The sequence below is a fragment of the Felis catus genome, chromosome D2, assembly GCF_018350175.1.
Source record: "Felis catus isolate Fca126 chromosome D2, F.catus_Fca126_mat1.0, whole genome shotgun sequence".
NCBI classification, from domain to species: Eukaryota; Metazoa; Chordata; class Mammalia; order Carnivora; family Felidae; genus Felis; species Felis catus.
The window spans coordinates 24,033,313-24,051,787 of record NC_058378.1 but is presented as its reverse complement, the minus strand read 5'-3'; positions in this window follow the sequence as shown (position 1 = coordinate 24,051,787).

Genomic DNA, 18,475 nt, shown 5'->3' with positions numbered 1-18,475 from the left:
GCTGTCAAACTTTGAAATAAACAGGTCTATAGTCACAAGATAGATCTATACGGTTTCAAATATTTTCAAGGCTCATTTCTAGTCCTTCTATTCTAATGTCAGAATAACAGAAGCATAATAAGTGCTTCCTTCCTTGAATAGAACTTCATGAATCTAGTGAGAAATATAGGACGCTAAAAATGCTAAGCCTCACGTCTGGAATCTTCCGATATTTGTTAACAGATACTAGCTTCTCTCTCATGTTCAGAAGTTGGCTTTCACAGATAGAATTTTCTATTGCTGTTGATGTGGTTTAGAGAAGTGAGATGGAGAGGGAAAAGAGTTGAGGATCTTCTTCATTTCTGTAGGAGAAGATGCTTTCTAAGATGAAGTTCAAGATGTATATAAATGTAGGTCCATTTCAAGTTAATATGGACATTAGGACACATTTTAGGATTATGTAAGTTTAAAAGGGGAAGATTTATTTTGATAGATAAAGTCAAAAGTCAAGGAGAATAAGTATGTATTTATTTAAAAAAAAGACCAGAAGATATTAAGAAATAAAGTGGTGCCTTTTTTTTTTTTTTTTTAAGAATAGGTGTCAAGTTCAGGATGATCAGTAATCTGACTCCGATTTTCTTACACTCTTATCATAGGACCTGTCCCACGAAAAATTTTCTTTTCTCAATTTTACCCTCCCTAGGTAATTTCTGTTCCCTTACTTTCTCCTTTTCATTTTCAGAACTGTACTATACTGTTCAGTGGGGTGCAATGGGGGTTTAGTATTTCAGATTTTCACAGTAATTACATGTGAAAAATGTGTGTGAATGGGTCTTTGAAGCCTCAAAGGAGGCCAAGAGAACTCCAACCTAAAAAGAAATAAGTATTGGGGCACCTGGGTGGCCCAGTTGATTGAGCCTCTGACTCTTGATTTTGCCTCAGGTCATGATCCCGGGGTTGTGGGATCGAGCCCTATGTCAGAGCCTGCTTGAGATTATCTGTCTCCCTCTGCCCCTCTCCCTAGCTTGTGCATGCACACACACTCTCTGTCTCTCTGTCTCTGTCTCTGTCTCTCTCTCTCTCTATATATATATATATATAAGAAAAAAGAAAAAAGAAAAAAAAAGAAATGAATAGTGACAAAACAAAACAACTCAGGAAATGAACACCAAATGAACACCAAATACAAGAAAAAAGAAAAAAAAAAAAGAAAAAAGAGATGAATAGTAACAAAACAAAACAACTCAGGAAAGCACCAAATAAGCTTTTAACTTTAAAAAGAGCTTTGTTGGTGAACTCATTGAAAGAAAAAAGTTAAATGTATCCCTAGAAAGTGGGTTGTTAACTATAAGGCAGTTAATTTTAGGGGAACCTTTTCCAAACATGATGACTTTGGTTATCTGTTACTCAGTATTAAACTAAAGCCTTTTTCTGCCAGTAATTAGAAAACTGGGTCAGTTGTCAACTTCATGATGGATCAAAATTAAAAACTGTTTTTAGGCTTTTTTCACATCCACAGAGATATTTGTAACAAGACAGAATAATCATATTTTATGTCTGTAAAGAATCATGGGAAAGTCCTCCCCTATCCTCTCTTTCCCTACTTCTCAACTTTCTGCACTTCAAGCACTTTCTGCTTATTTACTGATGAGAAAACATAGAGGCCAGAAAACTTGTGGAAGGCCACCAGCAGAGTTGGAAATAGCCTGGAATCAACCACAGGCAGCACAGAAGTTCAGGAAGTTCCTGATTTTGCTCAGGAAGTTCTCACCATCTCAACTTTCTAAAACTCGGCTGCCATCTTACGAACTCTTGGAAAGTCTTATGGAAACCTTCACCTCACCCTTCTTCTGACATTCCTGGGCAAAACCGTGACGCACAGTACATGGCATCCATCTGCTATTTTGTAATCACTGATTTCCCTCTATCTCCTTCATTAGACTGTGAGGACAGATACTGTGTGTCTGACTTTCTGTATGGTCATATATTAGGATATATTAGGAGCTTAATGATCTATGTATTTAAAAGATTCAATCAGTAGAATTATAGTCTCCTTATTTCTAAGGCTACCTTTTTCTCTATATATTCTATACTTAGGCAATGTAAACATTTATTTTTATTATTGCACCAAACATTTGGATTTTTTGTTGCTTATCTGTTTTGTCTACATAGCATCCATTTCCATTTTTCAGTTAGCAATATTGGGAAATAGCTCATTCTATGTGTGTTTGGGTAGGATGGACCTCAGCTCCAGGGGTCTCAGGAGACCTGATCACTATGTTTTATGTCTTTGGCTAGAGAAATTGTTCCATGGAAGAGTACGGAACTCAAGCCATATGGATCTCACTAAATCCTAGGATGCTTTGGGAACTCTTTTGGAGGAAATTCTCCTTAAGCTAAAACTGATGATCAGTTTTAACCACCTGGGGCCACTACCTGGAGCCTGACAATGAAGCCAACTGTGAGGAAAAAACAGTTGTGAGAAAAACAGATAAAGATTTGATAATATCCTTTAAGCTTTGAACCTAACCGTACCAGAAGTCAGTAATAGCAGTTACAATGGCTTTAGCTGCAAATAACAAAACATTCCATTAGATGTGAGCATTTCATTTCATATAACAAAACATTTACGGGTAGATTGTTCCAGCACTGATTTGGTAGACCAAATTAGAGCTTTGGCCCCACACTTCATCTAACCACTACAGCACCACATCTCACACAACCATGACTAAAGACAGGAAAGAAAATTCTTTTATGAGGGTTCCCATTTGACTTCTTCTTATATCTCATTGGCCAGGATTAGGTCATAGGCCAAACTCTAGCTACAAGGAAAGCTTGCAGATCTGTTTTTTCTCACTTCCACAGAGACAGGCCTTTCCGGAAAGGAAAAAAGTGGTATGGGGTGGGGGATGGGGGAAGAGAGCCACTACTAGTTGGGTCCACCATGTTGATTTTCCACGGGATTTTCAAGTATCTGACGAAAAATAGTTTATTTATTTAAGTTACTTTGAATCAGTTTCTGTCCTTTGCAACCAATCATGTTTCATTTCAATATATCATTTTAAAACTTTATCTTTTTGCTATAAATTTTAAAATATTTAAGAGAAATTTCTTATAAATTAGTACAATATTACCAAAAAAATAAAAAATTATAAAGGTTATTTCTTTTTAGAATATGGGTTTGCCATCCATATTTTCAGACAGATGACCCAAACATTCATGTGTATTAAGTAGACCACTCATGCACTCACTGAGAAGATAGCTGAGTCATTATCTTACAAGTAGAGCTTTGGTAAAATTTCACCATAAAATCAGTTAGTATTTCATAGGGTTCTTCATCTTTATCTTGTTTTCAATCTCTGAGATAAAAATATTTTCAGAGGTTAAGATTACCGTGTTCTTTTATCTACCACACATTCTGTAAATGTCTGTCATTCCATTGTTCATTGCTTACAATTTTTTTTATAGAAAAAGACCAGAGAGCATAAAAACATAAAAGCTTAACTCAGACGACTGGCAGAATTGGACCTTAAAAATTTTCTTCTCTTCACACATGCAAACAAACAAATGAACAAAAAACAAAAAACAACCAAAAGCAAAACGAGGCTACTTCCAGTGAAAATTTTATTTCTTTAGTGCATTTTTTGGTGATTAACTTTTAAAGACTTGAATCATAGTAAATTAGATATTCTTTTCAATTTTTTTTCTAAGTGATGTTGCTTTATTTTTTTCAAAAGCCAGGACCAGTTGGCTTGTTTATTTTCAAATTCAATTATAGCTATACATAGGGGAAACAAAATTGTTACTGCCCTTTGTATTAATTTTCTCAAAAAATTTTGGACAATTTAGGAAATACTAAATTTCCTCAGTTTTCATAATGGGTCTGGAAAATAGATATCATGTCAGCAGGGCAGCTGGACTAATTTGGAATGACTATTGTAAGTAAAAACGAATGGGGTGTTAGAGTGGCTCAGTCAGTTAAACGTCTGACTTTAAGTTCAGGTCATGATCTCATGATTCTTGAGTTGGAACCCCAGGCTCTGTGATGATGGTGTGGAGCCTGCTTGGGATTCTCTCTCTCCCTCTTTCTCTGCCCCTCCCCAGCTCTCTCTCTCTTTCTCTCAAAAAGCAAATAAACTTAAAAAAATTAGCTTTGTACCCCAACTACAATTGTAGTGAGATATCAAACTGTTTTGAATATAACTATAGATTAGTGAATAAAACTATAATCTGTTGAGGGAACCAAAATGAATGCTAATTCTAACTGTAGTTTAGAACTCTCTCTAAAGTCATTCTGATTTTTTTTTAACCTATGGTATATTTCAACTTATGTGTTAGAAATAATTACTATTTATTTAGTGCAAACCATTAGTACCTAAAAGATGAAGATGATAAAAATAGACACACTGAGAAAAGTTGGGGATAAAAATCAAACTTGAATGTGACCTTGCCTCTAGAGTTTCTCAACCTTGGCACCATTGACAGGTGAGCCAGATAATCCTTGTTGGGGGAAAGGGGCTGTCCCATGTGCTGGAGGATGTTTAGCAGCATCCCTGGCCTCTTCCCCTTAGATGCCAGTAGTACCCCCATTCACTATGACAACCAAAAATGTCTCCAGACATTGACAAATGTCCTCTGGGGTCAAAACCGCCTGGATGGAGAACTGCTACTCTAGATCCTACTACCAATTTGCAAGAATCTCAGAGGGCAGAGGTACAGGACATGCAGTCAATAAAGCCTACAGTATGGGAAATTATAAAGATCAAATGACCTGGATTTTTCTACAAATAAATAGTAAGAAAGAGAAAAAAAAAAGGATTAGAAGAGACTTAAGAGGCCTATCAACCAAATGCTATGTATGGATCATATTTTGACCCTGATTCATACAAAAAAAGTATAAAAATGTTAGGCAATGGTAATAGAACTATGAACACACTGGCTGGATATTTGATGACAGTAAGGAATTGTTTAAATTATGGGACTGCAGTTATGTTCCTAGAAAGAGATCTTGTCTTTTAGAGAGCCTCCTGAAATACTTTCAGAAGAAGTGAGAGGTATATTGATATTTGCTTCCAGTGAATCAGGGCTGGGGCTGGAAGAAGGGGAGCAACTTAAATAAAGCAAGATTGACTATGATTTGATAGTGTTGGACCTAAGTGATGGGTTCATGAGAATTCATGAAATTACTCCTCTCTCTTAGGATTATGTTTAATATGTGTCATAACAAAGAATTTAAAAACATAAGGGTGCCTGGGTGGCTCAGTCAGTTAAGCAACAGACCTCAGCTCAGGTCATGATCTCACAGTTTGTGGGTTTGAGCCCCACGGCGGGCTCTGTGCTGACAGCTCAGAGCCTGGAGCCTGCTTGGGATTCTGTGTCTCCTTCTCTCTCTGCCCCTCCCCCATTCACGCTCTGTTTCTCTCTCCTTCAAAAGTGAATAAACATTAAAAAAAATTATAAATAAACCAAAACATTCATGACTAAATTAATATATATATAGAGAGAGACATCTTTTTAAAACAGTTTTAAAGCATTTTTTTTAAGTATATTTATTTTTGAGACAGAGAGAGAGAGACAGAGCATGAACGGGGGAGGGGCAGAGAGAGACGGAGACACAGACTCGGAAACAGGCTCCAGGCTCTGAGCCATCAGCCCAGAGCCCGACGCGGGGCTCGAACTCACGGACCGCGAGATCGTGACCTGGCTGAAGTCGGACGCTTAACGACTGCGCCACCCAGGCGCCTCTTAATATATATATTTTTTATTTAGTTTTGAGAGAAGAGAGAGAGAGAGTGTGAGCAGGGAAGGGGCAGACAGACAAGGGGACAGAGGATATGAGGCAGGCTGTGTGCTGACAGCAGAACCCTGATGCGGGGCTCAAACTCATGAACCGTGAGATAATGACCTGAACCAAAGTCAGATTGCTTAACCGACGGAGTCATCCAGGTGCCTCTCCAATTACTTTTAAAAACTGTCATTAAAAAAAATCTCAGTAGGGAGATCTATCTATTTGTTAACATGTGGGCACGTTAATTCAATTTTTCTAAGGCCAAGAGCAAAGTTACTTCTGCCATCACTGTTTTATTGAATGAAGAACACCCTAAGAGTACAAGGTGAGTGGTTGAAAAGTAGTATAATTTCCATTACTGTTTGTGTGATTCCAAGTTTTTTCAGCGTTTTGTAACCTGCCTCCAAAATGTGAATGTTTAAAATACTTTATGACTGCAACTTGCAATCATAATACCCAATATTAACATTTTGTTTATTGTTATTTTTAATCAATGTACTATTATAGAAATGTTTGTATATATAATAAAACAATTTTATGCTAATCAAGTCCTGAGTTGTTTCTATTTTGAAAAAATGGTTGTGCTACAGCAAGAAGTTTGAATATCAATGTCCATGTGGAAAGAAAGTCAGCGCACCCGATGAAGCCTTGGGCATCAGCTTTGAACATTCCAGGTACACCTGAGGCAGGACCACATCTTGAGAAATGAGGCCTTATACGTTAGAAAATTCATTCCATCTAGAATCCCTGTTGGGTCAAGAATCCTATCTGGTTTATTCACAACCATATGCCCAGACTGTTACTAAGGTTGTGGCATATGAAAGCTTTAGTTCCTGCCTGAATCTCTATTAGTTCTCACCAAGACACTGAATTCAAAATTTTAAATATATCAGTCAGGATACCTGGAGGGAAGAGAATTCAACTCAGAAGATTCAAGAGTTTCTGATGAAGGACTTCTGTTCTGAGATGTGAGCTGAGTGAAGGGAAACAAGGCATGGTGAGGTACCTAGGGTCCAGGAACCAGGGAGGCCATTGATGCTTCTGTGCCTAAAATGGTAAAGAGAGGAAGTGATACATACCCCTGAAATGGCAGCTGGAGCCGTGAAGTAGAGGCAAAGCCTGGGAAGACATACAGCCACTACTCAAAGCAGGAGGGAATGAGGAAGAAACACAGACCCCTCCCTCTCTTCCCCCATCCTTCAACCACTGCCAGTGCCTCCCACTGGCTGAACCAACCAGAAACCAGTAGCAAAGGAGCCTGGAGATGCGGGTCGCAGGGGTCAGGCTCCACAGCACAACCCAGGGCAAACGCAGTGTGAATGGATGATGGCCGTGGGCGAACAGAGAATTATCAGAAACCATCTCCCTCCCCACAAAACTGGCAAAATGAATATTTAAAATCCTCAGACTGATGATGTCATGTATTAAATAACAAAAGAATGAAATCAAGTAAATTCTTCCATGTAGGGTGACACTTGGGTGACCAGTGGGGATTAATGGCGGTCCTTGTTTCAGCTTCTAAAGATTTCGTTTATGTCGACAGGGTCTACGTATTTCTAATATGTTCAAAAATTTCTTTTTGTGGTGATCTGTCAATTGAGCGTTGTCTCTCCCTGGTGTGACAATCTTGTATGGTGTGACTGCCTCTGCGAGGGGTTCCTGGAGCCAGCAACTTCTACCCTCAGTGACATCTGCTGATGCTGCGCCTGCCTTGCTTTCTCCTTAATTGGAGGTCCACTAGCTGCTGAGATGTGCCTTCACTGCAAGGTCCTTTCAGGTTCAGTTCTCTCTGCAATGTCAGTGCCCCTCTCAAAATGTTCAGGGATCTGCCTGCTGCTCCCAAGCTATGCCGGGCTCTGGGAGGGCTGTCAAAAACCTTTTCCCTTGGGTGTGGGAACACTTCTCTGTTCCAACAAAGAGGCAAGGGAAACTTTGGAGCCTTTTTCCAGGGCATCTACCTACCGAGACACCTCACAAATCTTCCTCCTCTGAGGCCTCACTGCTTCTCCAGTCTCTATCCAGGAGTGAGGCCACATCCTCTTTATCTTGGACCCCCATCCTGTCTTGGGTGTCTCTTTTCCAGGGACACACAGTTTCTAAGCTCTCTTAACTTCTCATACTTTTCTTTCTTTCTTTCTTCCTCCCTTCCTTTCTTCCTCCCTTTCTTTCTTTCTTTCTTTCTTTCTTTCTTTCTTTCTTTCTTTCTTTCTTTCTTTCTTTCTTTCTTTCTTTCTTTCTTCTTTTAATTTTAGAGACAGAGAAAGAGGGGGAGAGAGGGAGAGGGGCAGAGAGCTAGATAATCCTAACATGGATGCGAGGCTTGATCCTACAGCCATGAGATGATGACCTGAGCTGAGACTGAGTGGGATGTTTCACCAACTAAGCCACCCAGGTGCCCCAGCTTCTCCTCATACTTTTCACCTCCCCTAACCAGTTGAATCTTACCAAGTTTGAGAGTGGTTTCTATGGTAGAAACCAGAGTCTTGACTTTGTTGTTTTTTTTTTTTTTTTTAACAGCAGAAAACATATGGTTCTAACCCTATCAGATCCAGGCTCTCCTATTATACTGTATTCTATTCTATTCTATTCTATTCTATTCTATTCTATTCTATTCTATTCCAAGTAGAAAGGTAGTGTAGTAGGCTCTAAAATCAAAGATCTGGTTTAAGTCCCAACCAGGTGGCCACTTATTGTGTGAATTAAGCAAGTTACTTAATTTGTGACTCTTCCTCCCTTCTCCTGTGTTCACCTTCCTCAGGCAGTGAGGATTTAATAAGATAACATATAAAGCACCAAGTATCATCACTACAGAACAAAAATACCAAGTAAATATTAGCTACTGCTGCTGTTATTATCATGTGTAAAATCTCCAATTCATACTTATCATGGGGCTACTGAAAGGATTAAGTTAGTATCTAAGCAAACAGACTGCAAACCCATTTTTAAATAGGGAGAATATTTGGAAGGCATAGAAAACAGTCAGGAAAATGGAATGCTTTCCTAAGTACATCACTTAGCATACTAAGGTCCATAGAAGTAATTTAAGAGTAGGTATGTATGCTATGAAATTAAAGCCATTAGGAAAATATATACTACTATCCAGTAATGTAGGTAAGAAAGGAACTGACCCCAATTAAGTTAAATCATAAGCTTAACATTAAGAATAATTGGTTAGTAGGACTATCAAGAATTGTGTTTTCTGGATAGTGATTCTGCTTATCTTTATTCTGCAGTTATTTTTACATTTTTTTTCCATTTTAATATTCATCTATAATTCAGCAATTGCTAAATGAAGTGGTAAATTCTATGGATACATAGAGGGAATGACCTTTCTCAAATATAATAATCATAGAAGAGCTTAACCTTTGTCAGAAACCCAGCATCTCTTCAACCTGCCCAAGATTCAAAGATTTAATTCCTACTCAACATTTCAGATCTGTATTCTTTACCATAACTTGCTAGGTAATTCTTGCTAATGTATCTTTTGCTAAAAGATAAGTCACAGTTAAATTCTTAACCTCTTGGGTTTTAGCTTAAATTAATAAGAGATTTGTGTAACATAGAGTCACAAAAATCCAAACCAGGGTACAAAATAATTAAAAAAACGAAAGCTGTTAATGTACCCTTTTATACCTTTAGCTAAACACCTTGAAAATAATTTTCTCCTGATCAATAGTGTAAAAATGAGAGGAAGGTTTGTACTGTGAAGTCAAATATAATTAATTATAGAACAAATCAATTTTTACAAAATGTATTAGAAGTAGAACTAATAAAATTACTACAGTAGTACCACATTAGTATACAATAATTAAAGAGAAAATGAGCACATCAAATTTAAGGGATGAAAACATGATTTATAATATCCATAAGGATTAATAACTTGCAAGAGAATTACTTATTTCTGTAAACAGTTTTGGTTTAGTAAAAAATAGAAGTGTGAAATGACTAAGACTCATTGCAAACTGACCTATTTTAGAAAAAAAGCAAGTTGATTATTAGGAAAGCAATTGAGAGCCAAGAGAAATAATCTATCCTAATTGATCATTAATTAATTTTGACTGGTTATTCTTGCTAGACATTTGTATGAAATTATTAATATTGAAAGTACTTCAATAATTTAGCCAAGTATTTGACATAAGTTATTTTAATGATACATGAAAGATATCTTGTTAACATTCTGGAATGAGTAACTTTATTCATACCATCATAAATATGATGATCATAATAATAGATTCAAATTTGTAGTCTCATTTTTTTAATTAATTACTATGGCATCAGACTGACATTTTACCTAGTATTGTATAAACTTTTGATATTAATCTTGTTAATTTGAGGTTTGATATGTAGCCACAGAAATAAATAATAATGATCCTGAAGAATTATTTAATGTTACAAAGTATATGAGAATAACGAGGCTGAGGGTGGAGGTGGCAAGGCTCTTTGTTGTATTTTTCATCTGAAAAATTAAAGACTTAATATTCAACAGATGAAATCCTATGTTTGGTTATACTTCCAACTATAACTTTTCTCCAATAAAAACTGTAAATAAATTCAACATTGAGGCTTACTCTGGCTTTAGAACCCTATCTTAAAAGCTAGCTTTTGTTTTATATTTGAAGAGAAAAATTGCTGCTACTACAAGGAAGAAAGAAAATGAATTTCTCAGTGGACGAATGACTGTATTTATTCTGTGGCGGGTGCAGCTGTACCAGAATGCAATCAAGGAAGGATTTTATTTAAAAGACATCGCAACTGTCAAGGCCATTGAGCTCCTGGATGATTAATGTCATGTCTGATATAAACTATGCCAACTGGATCTGGAAGCCAGGAAAACAAGTATCATGGCAGGCTCTTCAGTGGTGGGCATCTTTTCTTTCTCATTCTCTCTCTTTCTCTCCAGTTAACTGTCACATCCAACAGCCCTTACAGCTCTTTAGGCTCACAGCTGGAAAGACAAGCCATAGCAGGAGACTTGCACATATTACTTTAGTCCTGGGGAGGTGAACATAAGGAGATGGCCCTTGGGGAAATCATGTATCGCTACCTAGGTGAAACCCTTGCAAATACTGTAAGCAGTCATTTTTAAAAGATGGAAAAAGTATTGTGGTAGTTTATCATTAACAACCAATTCATGTCCTTAAGCAAATGTTGTCACAGAAAAGACCATCTCAGAAAACCACTCTGTGAAATGTCTTTTTTAATCATATATTGAAATTGTACCTCATGCCATATAATATATATCAATGTTTATATAAGTACATAATAAATTAAAGCTGGCAATTTATCATATTGCTAAGATATTTTGGAAGAGCTTGCCAAGATGCCCAGTGGTATATTAAAGGTACTTAATAAGTAGTAATTTTTTTCATTATTTTTATAATGTTTTATAATGATTACATTATTTCTACTTTCTTCTGCAAAATTATAAGAATAGAGCTGGATAGATACCCTCTAAAGCCCGTTCTAATTTCTAAAATTCTACGATTGAATCTTTACTCTGAAAATCCTACGATACATTTTGCCAATAGTCATAAAAATTCTGACCTGATTAAGCTATAAAGAATTGACATCAACCCAGATCTTTTTGTGCTAACATTGTTACATGATAGATTTTATTCTGTACCTTAGAAAACCATAGCATAGCATCTGCCTCGTACACGTGGTGATAATTACCAAACCATTCTCATATTTAAAATACATATTTATTTAACATATCTAACCAGTCTTTCTATTAAAATGAATTTTCTGGAACAATCAAAATTTTTTTCAGGAGATAATATCTTTTTTTGAATAATAAAAGGTGGTTAAATGCTTAATCAATAATTTATTTCCTCTAATAATGAATTAAGATATAGAAAAATTCAATAAGATACACAAAGGACTTTTAAGTATTTTTTGCTCATCTCCACAGACATTTTCAACTTACAAAACTCATGTTTGTTAATGCATTATATTAAAAAGTAATTTATGATAATCCAGATTTCCATAGTCTTTCTTTTTATTTTATTAATTTTATGAATTTGAAGCACAGTTAATAGAGGCAAATTTAGTTTGAGTAAATAAGTAATGTCCAAAGTTGAAACAAATTTCACTTTAAATAACAAAATACATATAATTTTGTATGTAATTCCTATAATTTGCTTGAACATAAGAAACCATTAAGCAAAGAAGCAAAGTACAGTTCATCAGGGCACAACAATATTTTTATTTTAATGTTCATTTATTTTTGAAAGAGAGAGGGACAGAGCAAGAGGGAGGAGGGCAGAGAGAGAGGGAGACATAGAACCCAAAGCAGGCTCCAGGCTCTGAGCTGTCAGCACAGAGCTCAACGCAGAGCCCAAACCCATGAACCATGAGACCATGACCTGAGCTGAAGTCAGATGATCAACAGACTAAGCCACCCCAGGCATCCCTCTGGGCACAACAGTATTTTGAAAGAATATTTTGGTTAGACACTTTTCAAATATGAATCCAGTGTTATGATTAGTATATAGAATTCTTCAAGGTATTTAGAGTTACACATTGAGGAAGACATATTAAACCTACAGATAAAGTTTCAGATTTTATTTATACCATGCTAGGAATAAAAAGTGACATTGTTATAACAACATCTACAAAGCAAAGGAATGAAAATCCAAAAGATGAAGATATTATTAGGACATAAATAATTTAGATGTATATCTGATGACTGTATTCTGTAACATACACAAATGTCCTTTCAAGAAGTCAGAGCCACATTATTTGAGTCACAAGTGACAAAAAGTTTCTTATTGATACTATATACTATCTTACACTTTATTTACTTCAACTAAAGAATTTAGTGCATGTTTTATAAATGAATGATTTCTGGGGCACCTGGGTGGCTCAGTCAGTTAAGTGTCCAACTTAGGCTCAGGTCATGATCTCACAGTTTGTGAGTTCAAGCCTCACGTTGGGCTCTGTGTTGACGGCTCAGAGTCTGGAGACTGCTTCGGATTCCTTGTCTCCCTCTCTCTCTGCCCCTTCCCTGCTTGTGCTCTGTCTCTCTCTCCATCAAAATAAATAAACATTAAAAAAATAAAATTCATAAATGAATGACTTCTGTAACTAATAAAGAAATGGTTTGAAGAAATGAAATTATTTTCATGGCAGAGTTAACAAATGGAAAAAAATTAGAGCAGTGATCAGCAAAAAGCAAGCTTTCATTTAGCATTAGCTATTATCTAACATTTAATTTGAGCATAATTAATCAGTTAAGCTTATTACAGCTCGAAGTGAAACCTAAATCTTTAAGATTTCCCATTGCAAAACTAGAAAGGACAGAGATAAATAATCCAATCCAGGTGTCTTATAAAAGAGAAAGAGCTCAGATTTTCATATATAATTACTCATCACACATCATCATCATTACTGTGATAGCACCAGTCAACATAGCACTTTACAGAATTAACATGGAGCCCGCCCTACCTGCCTGGCCATTCATAACAGCAAATGTCAAGCCAAAACTAACAATCCTGGAGACCGAAAGTTCCTGCTCATGGACAGCTTTAGTGTTCAGTTTATGGTCTTTGTTAACCAGTGCAGAACTGCTAAACAGGCTGACACATTCTGGAAGGTGGTCATAGGATTTTTTCCTGTTTCCTGTGCTGCCTTTACATTTTCAGACAATGATAGAAAGGGCATTTCTTACAAGACTCTAGGACATTCTTTCTAGTGTGGTGATCTCAATGGAAGACAGGGGTCAACTACTGAGAACTCAGAATTTTGTGGTGAAGAAAAGGCTGATTAAATTTGAAAACAAAGCAGTTTCATAAACTTGGCTCTGGAATTCATGGTAAGCAAGCGAACTCAATGCTCACCTTGGTATCACACATGCACAAAACTTCATTTTTAAGGCCAAAACAACTTTCTTCCTTCCAAAATTACCTTTGGTTTTATTTTTTTCAGTTATAACTCTTTGACTCACAATAACATTTCAAAAGTATTTAAGACTCTTTAAAGAAGTGCATGTTTACAAAAGAAGGTGTGTGTAATTATTTAGATATTTTAGATGGATGTATCACTGCTTCATGCTGAAATTATCAAGTCATTCATTACACCATTATCTGATTTAAGTCTCAAGTTTTCATAACCTCCTTAATGCTTTCTTCTTGGGACTGGCATTATATAGATGGGAATAGACCAATTCAATGCTGTTAATGATACTACTGGTACATATTTGTGCCTCCTTGACATTTTTCAAACACCTTTACAATTGCTGGGTGCCAAAACCAAGCCAGTGAAGCAGACAGGGGAAGAATTATTAGTCCCACTTCACAGGTGAAGAAACTTGGGTTCAGAGACACCAACTGACTTGGCAGGTGGATACTAGGTGGCAGGGTTAAGACCACACTGTAAGTCCTGCCTCTCACTTTTGTACTTGCATCAGTCAGGATGGCCTATGTGATGCTGTAGCGACAAGCAATCTCCAGATCCAGAAGCTCAAAACAGCAAAGATATATTTCTTGCTCTTTTTAAAAATTTATTTATTATTTTTTAAATTTTATTTTTTAAAATTTGTATCCAAATTAGTTAGTATATAGTGCAACAATGATTTCAGGAGTAGATTCCTTAGTGTCTCTTACCCATTTAGCCCATTCCCCTTCCCACAACCCCTCTAGTAACCCTCAGTTTGTTCTCCATATTTATGAGTCTCTTTTGTTTTGTCCCCCTCCCTGTTTTTATATTTTTGTTTCCCTTGCCTTATGTTCATCTGTTTTGTCTCTTAAAGTCCTCATATGAGTGAAGTCATATGATCTTTCTTTCTCTGACTAATTTCACTTAGCATAATACCCTCCAGTTCCATCCACGTAGTTGCAAATGGCAAGATTTCATTCTTTATGATTGCCGAGTAATACTCCCTTGTATATATATACCACATCTTCTTTATCCATTCATCCATTGATGGACATTTGGGCTCTTTCCATACCATACTTTGGCTATCGTTGATAGTGCTGCTATAAACATGGGGGTGCATGTGTCCCTTCGAAGCACCACACCTGTATCCCTTGGATAAATGCCTAGTAGTGCAATTGCTGGGTTGTAGGGTAGTCCTAGTTTTAATTTTTTGAGGAACCTCCATACTGTTTTCCAGAGTGCCTGCACCAGCTTGCATTCTCACCAACAATGCAAAAGATATCCTCTTTCTCCGCACCCTTGCCAACATCTGTTGTTGCCTGAGTTGTTAATGTTAGCCATTTTGACAGGTGTAAGGTGGTATCTCATTGTGGTTTTGATTTGTATTTCCCTGATGATGAGTGATGTTGAGCATTTTTTCATGTGTTGCTTGGCCATCTGGATGTCTTCTTTGGAGAAGTGTCTATTCATGTCTTTTGCCCATTTCTTCACTGGATTATTTGTTTTTTGGGTGTTGAGTTTGATAAGTTCTTTATAGATTTTGGATACTAACCCTTTATCAGATATGTCATTTGCAAATATCTTCTCCCATTCTGTCAGTTGACTTTTAGTTTTGCTGATTGTTTCCTTCACTGTGCAGAAGCTTTTTATCTTGATGAGGTCCCAGTAGTTCATTTTTACTTTTGTTTCCCTTGCCTCCAGAGATGTGTTGAGTAAGAAGTTGCTGCGGCCAAGATCAAAGAGGGTTTTGCCTGCTTTTTCCTCGAGGATTTTGATGGCTTCCTGTCTTACATTGAGATCTTTCATCCATTTTGAGTTTATTTTTGTGTATGGTGTAAGAAAGTGGTCCAGGTTCATTCTTCTGCATGTCGCTGTCCAGTGTTCCCAGCACCACTTGCTGAAGAGACTGTCTTTATTTCATTGGATATTCTTTCCTGCTTTGTCAAATATTAGCTGGCCATATGTTTGTGGGTCCATTTCTGGGTTCTCTATTCTGTTCCATTGATCTGAGTGTCTGTTTTTGTGTCAGTACCATACTGTCTTCATGATTACAGCTTTGTAATACATCTTGAAGTCCGGGATTGTGATGCCTCCTGCTTTGGTTTTCTTTTTCAAGATTGCTTTGGCTATTTGGGGTATTTCTGTTTCCATACAAATTTTAGGATTATTTGTTCTAGCTCTGTGAAGAATGCTGATGTTATTTAGCTAGGGATTGCATTGAATATGTAGATTGCTTTGGGTAGTATCGACATTTTACCAATATTTGTTCTTCCTATCCAGGAGCATGGACTCTTTTTCCATTTTTTTGTGTCTTCTTCAATTTCTTTCATAACCTTTCTATAGTTTTCAGCATATAGATTTTTCACCTCTTTGGTTAGATTTATTCCTAGGTATTTTATGGGTTTTGGTGCAACTGTAAATAGGATCTATTCCTTGATTTCTCTTTCTGTTGCTTCATTGTTGGTGTATAGGAATGCAATCAATTTCTGTGCATTGATTTTATATCCTGCAACTTTGCTGAATTCATGAATCAATTCTAGCAGTTTTTTGGTGGAATCTTTTGGGTTTTCCATATAGAGTACCATGTCATCTGCGAACAGTGAAAGTTTGACCTCCTCCTGGCCGATTTGGATGCCTTTTATTTCTTTGTGTTTGATTACAGAGGCTAAGACTTCCAATACTATGTTGAATAACAGTGGTGAGAGTGGACATCCCTGCCTTGTTCCTGACCTTAGGGGAAAAGCTGTCAGGTTTTCCCCATTGAGGATGATATTAGCATTGGGTCATTCATATATGGCTTTTATGATCTCGAGGTATGCTCCTTCTATCCCTACTTTCTTGAGAGTTTTTATCAAGAAAGGATGCCGTATTTTGTCAAATGCTTTCTCTGCATCTATAGAGAGGATCATATGGTTCTTGTCCTTTCTTTAATTGATGTGATGAATCACGTTAATTGTTTTGCGGATATTGAACCCTGCATCCCGAGTATAAATCCCACTTGGTCATGGTGGATAATTTTTTTAATGTATTGTTGGATCCGTTTGGCTAATATCTTGTTGAGGATTTTTGCATCCATGTTCATCAGGGAAATTGTTCTATAGTTCTCCTTTTTAGTGGGGTCTGTGTCTGGTTTTGGAATCAAGGTAATGCTGGCTTCATAGAAAGAGTTTGGAAGTTTTCCTTCCATTTCTATTTTTTGGAACAGCTTCAAGAGAATAGGTGTTAACTCTTACTCAAATGTTTGGTGGAATTCCCCTGGAAATCCATCTGGGTCTGGACTCTTGTTTTTTAGCAGATTTTTGATTACTAATTCGATTTCCTTACTGGTTATGGTTCTGTTCAAATTTTTTATTTCTTCCTGTTTCAGTTTTGGTAATGTATATGTTTCTAGGAATTTGTCAATTTCTTCCAGATTGCCCATTTTATTGGCATAGAATTGCTCATAATATTCTCTTATTTTTTTTTTTTTATTTCTTCTGTGTTGGTTGTGATCTCTCCTCTTTCATTCTTGATTTTATTTATTTGGGTCCTTTCCTATTTCTTTTTGATCAAACTGGCTAGTGGTTTATCAATTGTGCTAATTCTTTCAAAGAACCAGCTTCTGATTTCATTGATTTATTCTTTTTTTTTTTTTTTTTTTGGTTTCAATAGCATTAATTTCCGCTCTAATCTTTATTATTTCCTGCCTTCTGCGGGCTTTGGGTTTTATTTGCTGCTCTTTTTCCAGCTCTTTAAGGCGTAAGGTTAGGTTGTGTATCTGAGATCCTTCTTCCTTCTTTAGGAAGGCCTGGATTGCTATATAGTTTCCTCTTATGACCGCCTTTGCTGCATCCCAGAGGTTTTGGGTTGTGGTATTATCATTTTCATTGACTTCCATATACATTTTAATTTCCTCTAACTTCTTGGTTAGCCCATTCATTCTTTAGTAGGATGTTCCTCAGTCTCCAAGTATTTATTACCTTTCCAAATTTTTTCTTGTGGTTGATTTCAAGTTTCATAGCATTCTGGTCTGAAAATATGCATGGTAAGATCTCGGTCTTTTTGTACTTACTTAGGGGTGGTTTGTGTCCCAGTGTATGGTCTATTCTGGAGAATGTTCCATATGCACTGGAGAAGAATGTATATTCTGCTGCTTTAGGATGAAATGTTCTGAATATACCTGTTAAGTCCATCTGGTCCACTGTGTCATTCAAAGCCATTTTTTCCTTATTGATTTTTTGATTAGATGATCTGTCCATTGCTGTGAGTGGGGTGTTGAAGTCTCCTACTATTATGGTATTACTATTGATGAGTTTCTTTATGTTTGTGATTAATTGATTTATATATTTGGGTGCTTTCATATTTGGTGCATAAATGTTTACAATTGTTAGGTCTTCTTGGTGGATAGACCCCTTGATTATGATATAATGACCTTCTGCATCTCTTGGTACAGTCTTTGTTTTAAAGTCTAGATTGTCTGATATCATTATGGCTACTTCGGCTTTCTTTTGTTGATCATTAGCATGATAGATGGTTCTCCATCCCCTTATTTTCAATCTGAAGGTGTCTTTAGGTCTGAAGTGGGTCTTTTGTAAACAACATATAGATGGATCTTGTTTTCTTATCCATTCTGTTACCCTATGTGTTTTGATTGGAGTACTGAGTCCATTGACGTTTAGGGTGAGTACTGAAAGATATGAATTTGTTGCCATTATGATGATTGTAGAGTTGGGAGTTTCTGGTAGTGTTCCCTGGTTGTTTCTAATCTTTGTTGCTTTTGATTATATGTAATCAAGTCATATATATACATATATGAAAAAATATATATACATATTTTCTTTTCATCTTTTCTCC